This window comes from Salmo trutta, chromosome 40, assembly GCF_901001165.1.
Source record: "Salmo trutta chromosome 40, fSalTru1.1, whole genome shotgun sequence".
NCBI lineage: Eukaryota > Metazoa > Chordata > Actinopteri > Salmoniformes > Salmonidae > Salmo > Salmo trutta.
This window is the reverse complement of record NC_042996.1, coordinates 5,770,816-5,786,966: the sequence shown is the minus strand read 5'-3', so window position 1 is coordinate 5,786,966 and position 16,151 is coordinate 5,770,816. Positions and strand designations below refer to the sequence as shown.

General features: G+C 47.3%; 1 protein-coding gene across 1 annotated transcript in view; it reads right to left on the bottom strand.

Moving 5' to 3' along the window:
• Positions 1-16,151, bottom strand: part of LOC115180120 (staphylococcal nuclease domain-containing protein 1) — a 317,205-nt gene that overhangs the window by 179,716 nt on the left and 121,338 nt on the right. The gene's annotated exons all lie outside the window — the stretch shown is intronic.

The window sequence follows — 16,151 nt, the reverse complement described above, 5'->3', positions numbered from 1 at the left end:
TCTCCATCTTAACATAGCCCTGCCTAGCTCCCCCCTGGCCCTAACCTGGAGAGATGACGTGTCTGTGGACGGCTCCAACTGGCTAACAGCGTGTTTTTATAGAGCCGGTTGTTTGACTATCGGTGTAAGGAGTGACACGTACAGAACAGAGGCTTCTCTTTCTTTACCAAGACGCACGCTGGCTTTCAGCGGGACGCCGGAGCATTAACAACCGGGCGACAGGGCCCCCGGCGCCACAGCTCATTAAAATGCAAGAAAAGAGAAAAAAGATCAGACAAAAACTGGACAAAAACAAATTGGGGGCATCTTATTAAGCAGTAAAAGGAAGTAATAATACGAGCTGGTATCGACGATGAGGGCATATCGCTCACTGTGTCTGAGTGATTCAACTCTGATTGGTCTATAATTTACACAGCCTGGACGGACACACCCCCCGTGTATAAAACTCGTCCCACAAAAATAAAAAACTGCTGGTGGCGAGGTAGTGTCACCGCAGCCCGGTCACCGGCCAAGCCCTGGCAGCCGTTAAACGGCACACACTGTCCCCTCTGTCACCGGTTTACGTAACCGAGTCGGTAATGGGAGGACGGTGCAAGATTGTCTCAGAGGGATCCGGCTCTATTTCCTCTCTACTCCTATTTATTCCTATTTATTTGTGTGGGAGAGAGAGGAGAGAGAAGAAAGAGAGAGAGGAGAGAGAAGAAAGAGAGAAGAGAGAAAGAGAGGGAGGGAGTGAAAGGGAGAGTGGCTGACATACTCGTCTCTCTGCGCTGCACCATGCAGTAAGAGCATAAGAGAGACAGAGCAGAGATAGCAGAGAGAGAGAGAGCTGAGGCAGAGCAGAGATAGCAGAGAGAGAGAGAGAACTGAGGCAGAGCAGAGATAGCAGAGAGAGAGAGAGAGAGAGACAGAGCAGAGATAGCAGAGAGAGAGAGAGACAGAGACAGAGCAGAGATAGCAGAGAGACAGAAAGCTGAGGCAGAGCAGAGATAGCAGACAGAGACAGAGCAGAGAGAGACTGAGGCAGAGCAGACATAGCAGAGAGAGAGAGAGCTGAGGCAGAGCAGAGATAGCAGAGAGAGAGAGAGACAGAGCAGAGATAGCAGAGAGGGAGAGAGAGCTGAGGCAGAGCAGAGATAGCAGAGAGAGAGAGAGCTAAGGCAGCTTTTGATGTGTTTAACCTGCAGTCAGGGCCCGTCAGAGTGAGAGTGACGTGTGTGTATGTAGGGGTGACGGTTCTGGGAATTTAGAGAGAGAGATGGAGAGGAGGGAGGGGGGCTTAGAGAGAGGGGCCCTCTCCAATCCAAAGAGACAGATTAGGAGGGGGGTTTTGATACATACACACTCAAACTGATTAATATTTCCTTCATACACACACACATACACACACACAGTCAAAATATCCCTGCCTCTCTCACACACTCAGACACACAGCCCACATTTACTTAGATTACACACAGATGCACACAACCATATGCACACTGCCACTGAGCTGATAAACACACTAAAAATCTCTCTTAAACCCAAATACTTAGAGAACCTGAATCCCACACACATTACTTATACGTGTTTTACATTCACTGCGTCTGTCACTGATGCAAACATATCGCTGGCACACAAACAGTAACACACCCTTATACACACACACATCTCACAAACAAACAATCCCAGCCAGTTCACCTCACACAAAACACAAAGCCACACATGTTGTGCCCATGCATGACCTTATACCATCTAACCTTGAAGACCCCCACCCCCCCCAACTACCTATTGGGTTAAATACAGGCTTCTGCAGTGCACCTTAGGCCAACGCTGGTCACTTAGGCAAGGATCAGACATGATCAAATCAAAACACGTCTCCCCCCCATCTCTTTCTTTCGCTCCTTCCCCCTCTCCCCTCTCTCAGTTACCGCCGGTGACTCACGGCTTGCCTTAAGAAAGGGACTGTGTGTCAAAGTGCAGGGCTGGCTAAGGGACAGCATCTGACGGGCACTGTGGTGTGTCAAATCAAATGTTCTTTGTCACATGCTTGGTAAACAACAGGTGTAGACCAACAGTGAAATGTGTGCGTTTGCTTTGTTGCATATGCGAGCATGCCCGTGTGTGTGCGTATGCATGTGCGTGCGTATGTGCCTGTGTGTGTGCGTATGCGCCTGTGTGTGCGTATGCATGTGGGTGTGTGCGTATGTGCCTGTGTGTGCGTATGCATGTGGGTGTGTGTGTCTGCGTATGTGCCTGTGGGTGTGTGTGTCTGCGTATGTGCCTGTGTGTGCGTGTGTCAGCAGTGATCTGTGCTGTGGCTACTTCATGGGTAGGGACAGCGGGGCGAGCTGCGGTGACTTGGGGGGGGCTTGGAAAACAAGCATAGCTGCTTCATTCAGTCCATTTCATCGCCAACGAGAGCCAGAATTTGTCATTGTTTCTCCGGTGTGATGATTTGAGCAGGAAATTGGTTTGACGATGTGATAGTGTGTGAGAGCCACAAAGTAGCTTTCCCAATTCTCACTGGAGTGTGCTGAATAGAGAGAGAGAGCGAGAGAGAGAGAGAGAGAGAGAGAGAGAGAGAGAGAGAGAGAGTAGCGAGAGCGACAGAGTGAGAGAGAGAGAGCGAGCGAGAGACAGTAGAGAGAGAGACAGAAGAGAGAGAGAGAGAGAGAGAGAGAGAGAGAGACCGAAGGAAAAAGACAAAGTAGAGAGGAGAGAGATATAAATGAACAGTTTATCACAGCAGGAATATAATCCTGCAGCAACAGACAATTATTATGTGGATTATAATTAATGGTGATTTTTGTAGGTGTTGATAAAAAAAAATGTGTTAAGGCAAATCAAGTCTGACATTTTAAGGTGGAAATTGCAGGAAAATTCTCTGCAACAACAGAGTGATCAAATTAAGATAGCACATACACTATATACACAAAAGTATGTGGACACTCCTTCAAATTAGCGGACTCTGGAGCAGTGGAAACGCGTTGTCTGGAGTGAATCTCGCTTCACCATCTGGCAGTCCAACGAACTAATCTGGGTTTGGCGGAAGCCAGGAGGATGCTACCTGACTCAATGCATAGTGCCAACTGTAAAGTTTGGTGGAGGAGGAATAATGGTCTGGGGCTGTTTTTCCATTGGTCGGGCTAGGCCCCTTAGTTCCAATGAAGGAAAATCTTAACGCTACAGCATACAATGACATTCTAGACGATTCTGTGCTTCTAAATTTGTGGCAACAGTTTGGGGAAGGCCCTTACCTGTTTCAGAATGACAATGAACAAAGCGAGGTCCATACAGAAATGTTGTTGGTTTCTCGAGATCAGTGTGGAAGAACTTGACTGGCCTCAACAGAGCCCTGACTTCAACCCCATCAAACACCTTTGGGATGAATTGGAACGCCGACTGCGAGCCAGGCCTAATCGCCCACCATCAGTGCCCAATATCACTAACGCTCTTCTGGCTGAAGGGAAGCAAGTCCGCGCAGCAATGTTCCAACATCTAGTGGAAAGCCTTCCCAGAAGAGTAGAGGCTGTTATAGCAGCAGAAGGGGAAACAACTCCATATTAATGGCCATGATTTTGGAATGAGATGTTCAACCAGCAGGTATCCACATCCAGTACGTATGGTGGCGCTGTGCTGGTCTGTAGAGTTCTGTACTGTTTTTGTGCAGTATTATCCTACACCAATGCAATACCATTGGCATACTGTGCTCTACCTATGATATAGCACATCATCCAATGTTGTACTAAGCTGTAGTGAGCTGACAAAGCACAGTTGTGTAGCTGGACAACAAGAGGGATCCTAGAGGCAGTAGGTGTCTGTCCTGTGCTTTCTGTACTGAATTATATCTCTGCAGTACCACACCAATCTATACTGGAGTGGTTCTGTACTGAATTATATCTCTGCAGTACCACACCAATCTATACTGGAGTGGTTCTGTACTGAATTATATCTCTGCTATACCACACCAATCTATACTGGAGTGGTTATGTACTGAATTATATCTCTGCAGTACCACACCAATCTATACTGGACTGGTTCTGTACTGAATTATATCTCTGCAGTACCACACCAATCTATACTGGAGTGGTTCTGTACTGAATTATATCTCTGCTGTTACCACACCAATCTATACTGGAGTGGTTCTGTACTGAATTATATCTCTGCAGTACCACACCAATCTATACTGGAGTGGTTCTGTACTGAATTATATCTCTGCAGTACCACACCAATCTATACTGGAGTGGTTCTGTACTGAATTATATCTCTGCAGTACCACACCAATCTATACTGGACTGGTTCTGTACTGAATTATATCTCTGCAGTACCACACCAATCTATACTGGAGTGGTTCTGTACTGAATTATATCTCTGCTATACCACACCAATCTATACTGGACTGGTTCTGTACTGAATTATATCTCTGCAGTACCACACCAATCTATACTGGAGTGGTTCTGTACTGAATTATATCTCTGCTATACCACACCAATCTATACTGGACTGGTTCTGTACTGAATTATATCTCTGCAGTACCACACCAATATATACTGGACTGGTTCTGTACTGAATTATATCTCTGCTATATCACACCAATCTATACTGGACTGGTTCTGTACTGAATTATATCTCTGCTATACCACACCAATCTATACTGGACTGGTTCTGTACTGAATTATATCTCTGCAGTACCACACCAATCTATACTGGAGTGGTTCTGTACTGAATTATATCTCTGCTATACCACACCAATCTATACTGGACTGGTTCTGTACTGAATTATATCTCTGCAGTACCACACCAATCTATACTGGAGTGGTTCTGTACTGAATTATATCTCTGCAGTACCACACCAATCTATACTGGAGTGGTTCTGTACTGAATTATATCTCTGCTATACCACACCAATCTATACTGGAGTGGTTCTGTACTGAATTATATCTCTGCAGTACCACACCAATCTATACTGGACTGGTTCTGTACTGAATTATATCTCTGCAGTACCACACCAATCTATACTGGAGTGGTTCTGTACTGAATTATATCTCTGCAGTACCACACCAATCTATACTGGACTGGTTCTGTACTGAATTATATCTCTGCTATATCACACCAATCTATACTGGACTGGTTCTGTACTGAATTATATCTCTGCTATACCACACCAATCTATACTGGACTGGTTCTGTACTGAATTATATCTCTGCAGTACCACACCAATCTATACTGGAGTGGTTCTGTACTGAATTATATCTCTGCTATACCACACCAATCTATACTGGACTGGTTCTGTACTGAATTATATCTCTGCAGTACCACACCAATCTATACTGGAGTGGTTCTGTACTGAATTATATCTCTGCTATACCACACCAATCTATACTGGAGTGGTTCTGTACTGAATTATATCTCTGCAGTACCACACCAATCTATACTGGACTGGTTCTGTACTGAATTATATCTCTGCAGTACCACACCAATCTATACTGGAGTGGTTCTGTACTGAATTATATCTCTGCAGTACCACACCAATCTATACTGGAGTGGTTCTGTACTGAATTATATCTCTGCAGTACCACACCAATCTATACTGGAGTGGTTCTGTACTGAATTATATCTCTGCAGTACCACACCAATCTATACTGGACTGGTTCTGTACTGAGCTAACGTGGTGCCGCTAGCTAGCTAGTCTTTGGGGGCTGTCAGGCAGGCCGTGTCCAGGGCGACACAAACGCCAGTCCTCCGTCGGAAGGAAGGAAGCAGCTCTCGCTCTACTCCGTGTGCTTCATTAGCAATCACTGAGGAAGCCATTTGGAAGGAGAGGAGCATGCAGCATGCACCGTGTCCGCCACAGCTCACAGGACTCTGACGGATGGAGAGAGGAAGAAAAAGAGAGAGAGAGAAGCAGAAAGCTTGGAGGGGAGAGAAAAGGAGGGAAGACATAAGAGAGAGAGGGGGAGAGAAAGGAAAAGGGGAGAGAAAGAGTGAGCGAGAGAGAAACAGGAAAAGTAGAATGGTTGAAAATCAGAAAAATGCAAAAGAGGAAAGATGGAGGCAGAGAGAGCGAGAGAGAAGCGGGCAGAACAGACGAATCAGCAGAAAGAAAGTGCAGGAGAAATGTGGTGGAGCAGGATAAGCATGTTGGTGAAATATTAAATGGAATAAACAAATATCAAAAGAGGGGAGACAGAGCAGATAGAAAAGGAGAAGGGGAAAACAGAGACAGGCAGGGAGAGAGAGAGCAAGAGAGATACGGCGCAAACGGAACATGATGAAAAAGTGCCAGATAGAACAGGGAAAGAATGAATTCCTTGATTGTGCCTGGAGGGCTGAACCAACTAGAGGTGTAGGGTGGGGTGGGGGTGGGGCAGTATAGTACAACAGACAGGAAAAGCTGATAACCAGTAATGGACTGAACCACTGGTAAGCTTGGGACTATAATGGTTCTATCTGCAAAAAGATGATTCTGAGATAATTGGCTTTAAAGTTCTGAACCCTCATTGGTTTGAATGGTGTCAGAAATGTTGATATTGTATTATTTGAACTATATAGACAGAGAACATTGAACAGAACAAGGCTATAGTCCCAAGCTCTCTCACTAGGGGCTGGAGGGGGTCACTAAATGGTAGGTGATGTAATAGGGCTTGTGTGTGATTGTAGGGGTTGTGTGTGGTTCTCGGGGTTGTGTGGTTGTAGGGGTTGTGTGTGGTTGTAGGGGTTGTGTGTGGTTGTAGGGGTTGTGCGTGGTAGTAGGGGTTGTGCGTGGTAGTAGGGGTTGTGTGTGGTTGTAGGGGTTGTGTGTGGTTGTAGGGGTTGTGTGTGATTGTAGGGGTTGTGTGTGGTTGTAGGGGTTGTGTGTGGTTGTAGGGGTTGTGTGTGGTTGTAGGGGTTGTGTGTGGTTGTAGGGGTTGTGTGTGGTTGTAGGGGTTGTGTGTGGTTCTCGGGGTTGTGTGTGGTTCTCGGGGTTGTGTGTGGTTCTCGGGGTTGTGCGTGCTTGTAGGGGTTGTGCGTGCTTGTAGGGGTTGTGCGTGCTTGTAGGGGTTGTGCGTGCTTGTTGGGGTTGTGCGTGCTTGTAGGGGTTGTGTGTGGTTGTAGGGGTTGTGTGTGGTTGTAGGGGTTGTGCGTGGTTGTAGGGGTTGTGTGTGATTGTAGGGGTTGTGCGTGATTTTAGGGGTTGTGCGTGGTTGTAGGGGTTGTGCGTGGTTGTAGGGGTTGTGCGTGCTCGGTTGTGTGTGGTTGTAGGGGTTGTGCGTGGTCGTAGGGATTGTGCGTGCTCGGTTGTGTGTGGTTGTAGGGGTTGTGCGTGGTTGTAGGGGTTGTGCGTGCTCGGTTGTGTGTGGTCGTAGGGGTTGTGCGTGGTCGTAGGGGTTGTGCGTGGTCGTAGGGGTTGTGCGTGGTCGTAGGGGTTGTGCGTGGTTGTAGGGGTTGTGCGTGGTCGTAGGGGTTGTGCGTGGTTGTAGGGGTTGTGCGTGGTCGTAGGGGTTGTGCGTGGTCGTAGGGGTTGTGCGTGGTTGTGCGTGGTTGTAGGGGTTGTGCGTGGTCGTAGGGGTTGTGCGTGGTCGTAGGGGTTGTGCGTGGTCGTAGGGGTTGTGCGTGGTTGTGCGTGGTTGTAGGGGTTGTGCGTGGTCGTAGGGGTTGTGCGTGGTCGTAGGGGTTGTGCGTGGTTGTAGGGATTGTGCGTGGTCGTAGGGGTTGTGCGTGGTCGTAGGGGTTGTGCGTGGTCGTAGGGGTTGTGCGTGGTCGTAGGGGTTGTGCGTGGTTGTAGGAGTTGTGCGTGGTTGTAGGGGTTGTGCGTGGTTGTAGGAGTTGTGCATGGTTGTAGGGGTTGTGTGTGGTAGTAGGGGTTGTGTGTGGTTGTACGGGTTGTGCGTGGTTGGTTCTTCTATACTTGTGGGGATGTACTATCCTTGTGGGATTTTAGAACAAGGAAAATGCTCTGTCGTAGGGACATATCCCATGTCCCACGAGGACAGACTATTTTAAGTTTAGGGGTTAGGTTTAGGGTTACGGGTTAAGGTTAGGGTAAGGTTAGGAGAAATAGGATTTTGAATGTAAATTAATTGTTTACCCACATGAGGATAGAGGAACATAGCGTGCTGGTCCCTTCTAATGACCAAACAATGTGTTCATGAAATAACAGCTCCTCAAATATTTACTTTCTGCATTACTTATTCCATTTGCTATCTAGGCTATATGATTCAATATCTTTCTACATGATTCAATATGATTCAATATCTTTCTATATGATTCAATGTCTTTCTATATGATTCAATATCTTTCTATATGATTAAAAATATTTCTATATGATTCAATATCTTTGATGATTCTATAGTCAAGGGGGATATGACTCAATAGGGTCCTAGTTATTGGAATATAACAGGTCGGTAGAATTCAATTTATTCCAAATGGCACAAAGGAAATGATAGACAAATATTCTACTACCAATGATTAGACTATAGAACAACATTTTATAACAATTGTATAAAACATGAAATAAACATTCTTTAATACTATAATGAATGACAACCTTTAAAACAACACTGGTGATGACTCAGGGCCTACCTGTTCATAACAGTTGTATGAATGAAACTCAAACAACAAGCTCCACTATGAGCACGCCTGGCTGCACGTCGTGGCTGTGACTCAACGATGCTGTTGGGAGTAAAAGCCAATTACTGATGGCTACACACTATAGTAGGTTGACATGATGAGTTGTTGCTGTGTCTGAGGATCCCTGCTATTGTGTGTGTGTGTGTGTGTGTGTGTGTGTGTGTGTGTGTGTGTGTGTGTGTTGTGTGTGTGTGTGTGTGTGTGTGTGTGTGTGTGGTTGGGGGTTGAGGCCTAGGGATGAGCGGTTGGGGGTTGAGGCCTAGGGATGAGCGGTTGGGGGTTGAGGCCTAGGGATGAGCGGTTGGGGGTTGAGGCCTAGGGATGAGCGGTTGGGGGTTGAGGCCTAGGGATGAGCGGTTGGGGGTTGAGGCCTAGGGATGAGCGGTTGGGGGTTGAGGCCTAGGGATGAGCGGTTGGGGGTTGAGGCCTAGGGATGAGCGGTTGGGGGTTGAGGCCTAGGGATGAGCGGTTGGGGGTTGAGGCCTAGGGATGAGCGGTTGGGGGTTGAGGCCTAGGGATGAGCGGTTGGGGGTTGAGGCCTAGGGATGAGCGGTTGGGGGTTGAGGCCTAGGGATGAGCGTTGGGGGTTGAGGCCTAGGGATGAGCGGTTGGGGGTTGAGGCCTAGGGATGAGCGGTTGGGGGTTGAGGCCTAGGGATGAGCGGTTGGGGGTTGAGGCCTAGGGATGAGCGGTTGGGGGTTGAGGCCTAGGGATGAGCGGTTGGGGGTTGAGGCCTAGGGATGAGCGGTTGGGGGTTGAGGCCTAGGGATGAGCGGTTGGGGGTTGAGGCCTAGGGATGAGCGGTTGCGTAAGGAAAGAGGAAGAGACTGACTTGTTTTTCTGAGGTGTGTTTTATCAGATGGGGCCGTATTGATTGATTTTCATTGGTTCACTGTCAGACTTATGCTTTGATTGGTTGTTAAAGAATTCAATAGAAACATATCTTAACAGCAATGCCAACAGGCGAGCCTTTAAAAGATACCATCAAACAATATTCAATCTGGGAGATCAGACTCGTGTAACTAGAAACGATTTCAAATCCAATTTAACCTGACTGTTACTGTTACCAACCTAGTGTATGTGAACCAGTTGTGGTCCTGGAGGGAGACTTTATTGCTCTATTGGAAGGTGAAAACAGTGCGTCTGTGTTGCCGCTGGCCAGAGACAATGGAAGAGTGTTTTTATGACCTCTGCTTATCGTAGCGAGCTGTCAGGGTAGACACAGTCTCTCTCTCACACACACACTCCCCCTCTGCCACATTAGCATGGATCTTCACGGTACTCTGTGCCCCCTGCTTTAGCAGAATGGATTTTCCACTGACGTTGTTAGCTACCACTGCTAGTGCTGCCACCACCGTGCTACCGCTGCTAGTGGTGCCACCACCATGCTACCGCTGCTAGTGCTGCCACCACCGTGCTACTGCTGCCACCACCGCGCTACCGCTGCCACCACCGTGCTACCGCTGCCACCACCGTGCTACCGCTGCCACCACCGTGCTACCGCTGCCACCACCGTTTCTGAAGCAGAGCGTCTCAGAGTGAACAGATGACTCTGGGTCAGTAGAGAAGGGGAAAAAACCAAAACAACTTAATTTGGAGCAGTTTTGGAGCGGTGGGGAGCTCATCTGACAAAACGCCTCCTACAGTGCTAGCAATCTACTTCAAAGTTGGCATGCTAAGAGGAGAGACATTTTTTAACAAGGTATCTACTTAAGTCAGTGTGCTATAAAAGGCATTCTGACTCAGTGTGTCAGAGTTAGGGAAGAATCAGCACAGTGCTTCTAGCAAGGAAGAAAAGAGGGAGAAGAGGGAGGGAGAGAGACAGAGCGAGCGAGACAGAGTGAGCGAGACAGAGCGAGCGAGGTCGTCAAGAGAGAGAGACAGAGAGAGAGCGCGAGCGAGCCGGAGAGAGAGAGAGAGACAGAGAGAGAGCGCGAGCGAGCCGGAGAGCGAGACAGAGAGAGAGCGCGAGCGAGACAGAGCGAGAGCGCGAGCGAGACAGAGCGAGAGCGCGAGCGAGACAGAGCGAGCGCGCGAGGGAGCGAGACAGAGCGAGCGCGAGGGAGAGAGAGCGTGAGGGAGAGAGAGCGCGAGGGAGAGAGAGCGCGAGGGAGAGAGAGCGCGAGGGAGAGAGAGCGAGGGAGAGAGAGCGAGGGAGAGAGAGCGAGGGAGAGAGAGCGAGGGAGAGCGCGCGCGAGGGAGAGAGCGCGGGAGAGAGAGCGCGGGAGAGAGAGCGCGGGAGAGAGAGCGCGGGAGAGAGAGCGCGGGAGAGAGAGCGAGGGAGAGAGAGCGCGGAGAGAGAGCGAGGGAGAGAGAGCGCGGGAGAGAGAGCGCGGGAGAGAGAGCGAGGGAGAGAGAGCGCGGGGAGAGAGAGCGAGGGAGAGAGAGCGCGGGAGAGAGAGCGCGGGAGAGAGAGCGCGGGAGAGAGAGCGAGACGGAGAGAGAGCGAGACGGAGAGAGAGCGAGACGGAGAGAGAGCGAGACGGAGAGAGAGCGAGACGGAGAGCGAGCGAGACGGAGAGAGAGCGAGCGAGACGGAGAGAGAGCGAGCGAGACGGAGAGAGAGCGAGCGAGACGGAGAGAGAGCGAGCGAGACGGAGAGAGAGCGAGCGAGACGGAGAGAGAGCGAGCGAGACGGAGACGGAGAGAGAGCGAGCGAGATGGAGAGAGAGCGAGCGAGACGGAGAGAGAGCGAGCGAGACGGAGAGAGAGCGAGCGAGACGGAGAGAGAGCGAGCGAGACGGAGAGAGAGTGGAGAGAGAGCGAGCGAGACGGAGAGAGAGCGGAGAGAGAGCGAGCGAGACGGAGAGAGAGCGGAGAGAGAGTGAGCAAGATGGAGAGAGAGCGGAGAGAGAGCACGAGCGAGACAGAGAGCGCGAGCGAGAAGGAGAGAGAGCGAGGGAGACGGAGAGAGCGAGGGAGACGGAGAGAGCAAGGGAGACGGAGAGAGCGAGGGAGACGGAGAGACAGAGTGAGAGACAGAGCGAAAGAGAGAGAGCGAAAGAGTGGGGTGGGGGTGTTGAAGAGGAAAAAAGTATGGCTTTGAAATAGAAAGGGAAAGAGCTGTGTACTAGTTTTCTAGGTTGTTGAACACGTTTAGATTCACATTATCATGTGTTCTCTGATAACGCTGAGGCAAATAGGAATGTGCTTTCAAATGGGAATACAGCTAGAAAAGACATTAACAGGGAAAAACTAACTGTGTTACTTCAGCTTCGGAGGCAGTTTATGTTCACTACAGATTATACAATGACCTGTGTGATCACTTGTAGGACTTATATGGCGGACTACAGTGTGTGTGTGTGTGTGCGTGTGTGTGTGTGTGTGTGTGTGTGTGTGTCTACCACTCCAACAGCAATAGTTCCAGGATCAATATGAAACCTCTGCAGCAGCCTGTGATGCACTAACCAATGCATCATGGGAAACAGAGTATTTTCTCTCTCTCTTACAGTTCTCCGCACTTATTATTTAGTGGGGCCATTTAAACTATTGCACTGTGCATAATTACTTAATGTAAATGTGGTAAAAAGATGGATTCCGATCCAATATATTAAGATATAGCAAGTAGAGTGCTTATCTCAGATTCATAGGCAAGCTTTTACGAGCAGGGCCTAGGGCCGGTCCCAGTTCCTAGTTTTAATGGACCCCAAATAAATGCAGCCTTGAAAAGTGCCCATTTAAAATACAGCTAATACTTAATTTAAACTGTGTGTGTCAGCCAGGAGAACAGAAACGCCTATATGTAATAATCACAGACTTGGCTTTCATGTTCTCATTCGGGAGGCCAATAGAACGATAGTGTGCACTTTGACAATAAAGCACTCCGAATAGCAAACATGCAAACTTGCAGATTACTGCTAAAGAGTGCTGAGAGCGAGCGTTTACTGCTGAAAAATAGACTGGGTTCAGAATGCAGCAACACTAATAGTAGGATTAAAGAGCACATTAGTGTTTCTAGGTCCAAGTGCGCAGTGTGTTTAGATTAGTTGGAGACTAGTTGTAAAGATCAGAAACAAGTTTACACCCTCAATCCCTCTTATCTCGACGAATGGACATGGATGCACACCAACGCACGCACGCACGCACACACACACACACACACGCAGCTGGGTATTAGTGGGGGCCTGATGTTCTTTTCCCATGCCTCCGAAGGGATTTAACCCCAGTGAAGGGCATTCTAACAGTGTTTGTTTGTGTGTATTTGTACACGTGAGATGTAGACCTGGCAGTGTGTGAGGATTTAAGGTGACCTTGCGTCAGTCTAACACCTCTCTCTCTCACTCACACACACACACACACACACACACACACAAAGACGAGTCAGGAAGTGTTTCTGGACAACACCCACAATCCCAGAGTATAATATAGAACGAACACGGTCATTCAGGACACTTATTCAAAGCAATTCCGAGCCAAGACATTAACTCAATTTACAGTTAACTGCCAAAATAAAGGAAACACTTGAGTAAATGAGGGGTATAAAGTATATTGAAAGCAGGTGCTTCCACACAAGTGTGGTTCCTGAGTTAATTAAGCAATTAAAACATCCCATCATGCTTAGGGTCATGTATAAAAATGGCCAGTTGCCCATTATTTTGGCTACCATGGCTAGAAGAAGAGATCTCAGTGACTTTGAAAGAGGGAACTCATTGGAGCATAGGGGGTTTAAAGGGTGAGTGGGTCAGTCATAGTCACCAGATCTGAACCCAATTGTAACACTCCTGATTCTGGAGCAGTGCCTCAGACAGTGTTTTGCACCATGAACAAAACACCAAATGATGGAATTTATCATGGAAGAATAGTGTCGCATCCCTCCAATAGAGTTCCAGACACTTGTAGAATCTATGACAAGGTGCATTGAAGCTGTTCTGGCTCATAGTGGCCCAACGCTTTATGGTGGGTGTTTCCTTTATTTTGGCAGTTACCTTTATGTGACCTATGTAGGAATAACATTCACAACCCTGGTGTTACCCACCCTGGTGTTACCCACCCTGGTGTTACCAACCCTGGTGTTACCAACCCTGCACTCTTACCCACTGAGCAACTTGAGCAGGTGAGAGTGAGCATTACAATGTATAACAAATACCAAGTGCAAATACAGACTGTTTCAAAGAATCCCACTGAGGGAGGAAGGTATACTCCCCCTGTAGGGGGCACTACTAATTAGACAACGCTCCTCGCTTGCTCTGTCGCTCCCTCGGTCTCTCTATCCGTCTGTGACCGTCTAATTAAATAGGAGGGCGATGGGAACATCAAAGCTGGTGTGTGTGTGAGAACAACAGTCAAGGTATTCTTTGCTAGAGCTGGAGCATTTTAATAGTCCTTTGGCTTTTCCAATCACAGAGGGGCCCAAGAGAGGGAGAGTGAGCAACAGGGCTTTCTAATATCCCCCGTCGATAGGTTATTTGTACACACACACACACACACACGAGGGGGAACTCTGATGTGCTTCTGTGCTTGGAGGTGCATTTTGACTGGCAGTTGAACCTGTACACTGTGTTTCTAGTGTGCATTGTTACATAAGCATCAAATTAGGTCAATTAGCCATTTGAATTCTATGCAATTCCTTGAAATACCAACACAAATCTCCAATTGTTTTCTACTAGCTGGGGTGCTGCCAATCCCTTTCATTTGATGTAGCATATCATATTGCTTCTGACCCTAAACTTCCAAACACTCCTGCCAATAGAAGGTTTAATGATGGATGGTTTACCTGTCTATGGGAAGAGACGGTAAGCTACAGTGAACCAACACACCCCGTGGTGACTATTGATAAAGGTACTGAGCGCCTGCTGGGGATACTGTTGGGAGACCAATGGAGGAGTGGGAAAAAAACAGTGGCATGGCGAGAGACAATGCTTTGGGTTAAACATGACAAATATACTAGGTTCAACAATGAGTATACTGAACAAATAAACGCAACATGCAACAATTTCAAAGATTTGACTGAGTTGCAGTTCTTATAAGGAAATCAGGCATTTTAAATAAATAAATTAGGCCCTAATCTATGGATTTCACATGACTGGGCAGGGCCGCAGACATGGGTGGGCCTGGGAGAGCATAGGCCCACCCACTGGAGAGCCAGGGCGAGCCAATCAGAATGAGTTTTTCCCCACGAAAGGGCTTTATTAAAAGTCAGAAATACTCCTCAGCACCCCCCCACCCCCCGCTGATCCCACAGGTGAAGAAGCCGTATGTGGAGGTCCTGGCCTGGCGTGGTTACACATGGTCTGCGGTTGTCAGGCAGATTGGACAAACTGCCAAGTTCTCTAAAACGACATTGGCCTATGGTAGAGAAATTAACATACAATTATTTTGCAACAGCTGTGGTGGACATACCTGCAGTCAGCATGCTAATTGAACTAGAGGTCGACCGATTAATCGGAATGGCCGATTAATTAGGGCCGATTTCACAACAGTCGGTAAATCGGTATTTTTGGCCACCGATTTGCCTATTTTTTTATTTTTTTATTTTTTTTGTTTTTTTGTTTAAAGCTTTATTTAACTAGGCAAGTCAGTTAAAGAACACATTCTTATTTTCAATGACGGCCTAGGAACGGTGGGTTAACGGCCTTGTTCAGGGGCAGAACGACAGATTTTTACATTGTCAGCTTGGGGACGCAACCTTACGTTAACTAGCCCAACGCTCTAACCACCTGCTTTACGTTGCCAAGGTAAGTTGCTAGCTAGCATTAAACGTGTCTTATAAAAAACAATCAATCAATCATAATGATATTACTAGTTTATCTAGCCAGTCCTGCTTTGCATATAATCGATGCGATGCGCATTCGCGAAAAAGGACTGGCTTTGCTCCGACGTGTACCTAACCATAAACATCAATGTCTTTCTTAAAATCAATACACAAGTATATATTTTTAAACCTGCATATTTAGTTAATATTGCCTGCTAACATGAATTTCTTTTAACTAGGGAAAATGTGTCACTTCTCTTGCAAACAGAGTCAGGTTATATGCAGCAGTTTGGGCCGCCTGGCTTGTTGCGAACTGTGAAGACTATTCTTCCTAACAAAGACAGCAGACTTCGCCAAACGGGGATGATTTAACAAAAGCGCATTTGCGAAAAAAAGCACAATCGTTGCACGACTGTACCTAACCATAAACATCAATGCCTTTCTTAAAATCAATACACAGAAGTATATATTTTTAAAAATGCATATTTAGCTAAATGAAATCCAGGTTAGCAGGCAATATTAACCAGGTGAAATTGTGTCAGTTCTCTTGCGTTCGTTGCACGCAGAATCAGGGTATACAGAATCTGGCTCGTTGTGAACTAATTTGCCAGAATTTTACGGAACTATGAAATATCATTGTAGGTTGTGCGATGTAACAAAAATATTTAGACTTATGGATGCCACCCGTTAGATAAAATACGGAACGGTTCCGTATGTCACTGAAAGAATAATGTTTTCGAGATGATAGTTTCCAGATTTGACCATATTAATGACCTAAGGTTTATTATATTATAGTTAAGTCTATGATTTGATATTTGATAGAGCAGTCTGACTGAGCGGTGGTAGGCAGCAGCAGGCTCGTATAGTC